This window comes from Vigna radiata, chromosome 8, assembly GCF_000741045.1.
Source record: "Vigna radiata var. radiata cultivar VC1973A chromosome 8, Vradiata_ver6, whole genome shotgun sequence".
In the NCBI taxonomy this organism is placed as follows: domain Eukaryota; kingdom Viridiplantae; phylum Streptophyta; class Magnoliopsida; order Fabales; family Fabaceae; genus Vigna; species Vigna radiata.
Genome location: NC_028358.1, coordinates 19,783,112 through 19,787,724, shown reverse-complemented (window position 1 = coordinate 19,787,724; position 4,613 = coordinate 19,783,112).

Sequence of the window (4,613 nt, the reverse complement as noted above, 5' to 3'; positions counted from 1 at the left end):
TGCCACAAGTAGGTATTTGCATTGTCCCTTTGCGATTGGCAAGGGTCCGACAATGTCCATTCCCCATTGAGAAAAGGGCCACGGAGAGATGATGCCTAGCATTTCGAACGGAGGAATCCGAGTGTCTTGTCCGTGGGATTGGCAAGAGATGCACTTTTGCACGAACTCTTTGCAATCTTGTTCAATTATGGGCCAATAGAAGCTCGCTCGTAGTATCCTGGCTCTAAGCGTTCTTTTGCCCGAGTGAGAGCCACAAATGCCGTGATGTAGTTCCTGCATAACATACTTGGCTTCTTCGCTGGACAAGCACTTCAACAAAGGAGTAGTGTACCCACGTCGATACAGGTCATCTCCTATGAATGTAAAACGGGCGATTCGTTTAGAATCAGCCGCGCTTACTCGTGCACCTTGTTCTTGTTGAATCATCAATTATATTATGTCTTGTCGCCAGTCAGCCTTGGAAGGAATGACGTTGGTGGAGCATGTTTCTAACAGAGGCTTTTTCAGCGTAGTTTTGATTACTGAAGTGAGTTGAGACTTTCCTTGGGTATGCGTCAATTTGGAAAGTAAATCCACTCGGGAATTTTGTGCCCTGGGTACATGAGTGAGTTTGAAAGAGGAGAACGATTTGATAAGATCGTTGACTTTATGATAGTAGCGTAGTAAGTGATTTTCCTTGACTTGGAAGGTTCCATTAATATGCCCGACGACCAGCTAGGAGTCCATCCGGCATTCTAGGTGTTCAATTTCTAGCTTGGCGGCTAAGAGTAATCCGTTGATTAGGGCTTCGTATTCTGCTTGATTATTACTGAGCTGAAATGCGAAGGAGATCGCTTGCTCAACAAGTAGACCGTTCGGTCCCTCTAGTACAATGCCGGCTCCTCCTCCTCTTTTGTCTGAGGATCCGTCTACGTTTAGACTCTATGTGGATGATTTTGCCGTCGGGGGTAGTTCTACCGCAAAGTCGGCCAAATGCTGGCCCTTGATGGAGCCCTGTGGTTCGAAATGTAACCCAAATTCGGATAGTTCGATGGACCAGGAGACCATCCTTCCCGCTAAATCTGGTTTCCTGAGGATCTTGGCGATCAGATGGTTTGTTTGGATAACAACTTGGTGGCTCTGAAAGTATGGTCGGAGCCGTCGTGCCGCTGTTAGTACGGCTAATGCTACCTTCTCCACCTGAGAGTATCTTTCCTCGGCCCCCTGTAAGGTTATGCTAATAAAGTATATTAGCTTGAAGGCTGGTGCTTCTTGGATAAGGGCTGCACTTACCGAATGACTGGATGCAGACATATATAGTTGTAAGTCGAACCCTTCGGTTGGACGGGCCATGATGGGTGGATTGGTCAATATACTTTTGACCGCAGAAAAAGCTGCCTCACAATGATCATCCCAATGTCGGGGTACATTTTTCTTCATATTTTTGAGTATCTGTTTGATATGGTCCGAGAGTTTCGGTATAAACCGTGATAAGGCGGTGAGGCGTCCGACTAGGCATTGGACCTCTTTCAACTTGGTTGGACTTCTCATCTCCAGGATTGCTTGGCACTTGTCGGGGTTGGCCTCAATTCCTCGACTTGTCAACATAAAGCCTAGGAACTTACCGGCCGGCACCCCGAACATGCACTTTGACGGATTCAAACCAAATCGTATTGCTTGAGCTGGTGGAAGACCTCGGCTAGATCTTTCAAGTGCTGTTGATGGGAACAGCTTCTTACCACCATGTCGTCAACGTAAACCTCCATGCACCGCCCGATTTGATTGTGGAAGATTTTATCCATGAGGCGCTGATAAGTTGCACCCACGTTTTTCAGGCCGAATGGCATTACCTCGTAGCAGTAGTTGGCTTGTTCAGTTATGAAAGACGTGTTGTCCTGGTCAGGAGCATACATTGGGATTTGGTTGTATTCGAAGTATGCGTCTAGAAAGCTTAGGACTGTGTGTCCAGAGGCGCCGTCTACCAGTCGGTCAATGCTGGGAAGGGGGTAGTTGTCTTTGGGACAAGCTTTATTGAGATCAGTAAAATCGACGCACATTCGCCATTGACCGTTCACTTTTTTCACCATGACCACGTTTTCCAACCAAGTGGTATATGTTATCTCTCGGATGAATCCGGCCTTGACTAGTTTGTCAACTTCATTACGTACGACCACCCTTTTTTCGGTGCCGAGTCTTCTCTTCTTCTGGGCTATCGGTTGGGCCTCCCGAAAAATTGACAGCTTGTGGGTGATGACACTGGGATGAATCCCTGGCATATCTGAGGCGTTCCATGCAAAGAGCTCGTTATTGGACCTCAGCAATGTGGTTAGGTCGCTCTCCTCGACCGGAGTGAGATCGGCCCCTATGGACGTGGTTTGTTCAGCATTCTTGCCCAGGACGAATGGTTTAATCTCCCCTTGGGGTTGAATTCGATCGTCTATGTTGGTCCTAGGGTCTAGGTCGACCAGAATAGCTTCAGGCCGTTTCTCTTTTTTGTAAGTTGTAGCTTTCAAGGCAGCGGCGTAACATTGCCGGGCGATTTTCTGATCAGCACAAACGGTACAAATGGCCCCGCTTTCCGATGGGAATTTTATTGCTAAATGGGGAGTCGACACGATTGCCCCAAAAGCGTTTAGACAGGGACGCCCCAAAAGAGCGTTATAGGAGGTTTTTGCTTCCACCAGCAGAAAGCATACGCGGAGTTCTTTGGCCCTGTCGCCGGTGCCCAATCGGGTCCTCAGGTCGAGGTATCCCTGGGTGTCCACACGTTCACCTGCAAATCCGACGATTTGTTCATGAAAGGGTGTTATCGCATCCTCTATCAACTCCATCTTCTGGAAAGTTGTCCAGTATAGGATCTTGACCGAACTTCCTTGGTCTATCAAGACTTTGCTCACATCATACTGCGTTATTCGGGCAGTAATGACCATAGGATCATCCTGTTCCGGGTCCGGGGCGTGAAAATCCCTATCGGTAAAGGTGATATCCGGCATTGATAAGGGATTCTGAGTTACCGAGTGGAGGCTTCGCAGGTTCCGCAAGTGTCTTTTGCGGGTTGAGGATGAGGCTCCGCCCTCGGCAAAACCTCCCGATATGGTGTCAATTCGGCCCCTCGGGGTCGTATCTCATCCTCTAGGTCTGCTTCTTGAGCGTTCTCGAGAGCATTCGGTCTTTTGGCATGGAGGCTCCGGGCTTCGCCGTGTCTTTTTGGACGAACGTCCTCGTTGACTCGCTTATGTTTTGACATACTCCCACAGATATCCGGCACGGATTAATCTTTCGATCTCGTCTTTAAGGCCCTGACAGCTTTCTGTGGAATGCCCTCGGTTGTCATGAAACCGACAGGTTTTGGATTCGTCCGCATCCTTGGGTGTGTGTCGTTTGTGAACAGTGATCAGGTTGGTTTGGAGGGCTCTTTCGAACACTTTCTCCCTCGGGGCAGTGAGGCGTGCGTAGTAGTCGTAGCGGGGACCGAACGACACTAGAGGGTTTCCTTGTGGAGACCTTCGATTACGACCCTTGTCCCGTAGTTGTTGGTCCTCGCGTTTAGCTTCAGTTACGGGGGCATCAATCTTCTTGCGGAAGTGTCTCTGATCTTCCATCTTGATGAATTTGGTCATCTTTTCTTGTAATTCCTCCATCGTTTTCGATAATTCAGCATATAGGCTTTCCCAAACGTACCCCGACTTTAGACAATTGGGGAGATTGCTGATGATGAATTCATGGGTGACACCATTTACTCTCCTTGCTGCCTCAGAATACCTGCGCATGAACATTCTTAACGATTCGTCTCTCCCTTGTTTGAGATTGACGAGTTCGGCGGCAGACATTATCTCTCTCTGGTTGGTTGTATACTACTTTTTGGCCATACGAAAACTGTCAATAGAGTTGGGAGGAAGAGTATAATACCATTCTAGAGCTTCACCTGTTAGGGACAGGGAGAAAGCTCTACATTTGACAAGATCACTTTTGGAGTAGAAGGCCATGGAGTCAACGAAATTCCGGAGATGGTGCTCGGGGTCAATGGTTCGGTCGAACTTCTCTATCTCAGGGGGAGGCCGATCGGGCATCGGGTCCTGCATGATGGTCAGGGTGAAGGGTAACAGTTATGGCGAGGGAGGAGGACGACCGTTGTCATCATGATGACCGTCATTACGGCCGCTGTTATGACCATCGTTGTGGCGGTCCTTGTGGCCCTCGTTGTGGCCGCCAGTACGGCTGTTGTCCTCCGTCATCTTTGTGCATTTTTCTTTGAATTGGACAATTTCTTCAGCTAGTTTCCGGTGTGCCTCCTGTTGCTGACGAATAATCCGGGTCTGTTCCTCCAGTTCCTATTAGAGCTCTCTTATGAGTTCTCTAGGATCGTTGCCATCCATGCTTCTGGTGGTCACCATAGGGAGTCTTCACTTTCGGCCCCACGGTGGGCGCCAAAATGTTTCGGTAGATATTTGGGACCGAAAGGGCTAACNTTGATGACGTGACTCTGCTTCCCTCTGATACTGGATCTTCAAATATCTTCGTCGTCCGTTCCTCAAACCGTCTGTCAAATTCCAATCTCCACCCGAGAGAAGGGGGGGGGGGGGGGGCTACCTGTAAAGGCACTCCGACGATCAAGTTAGATGTCGATATAGGAA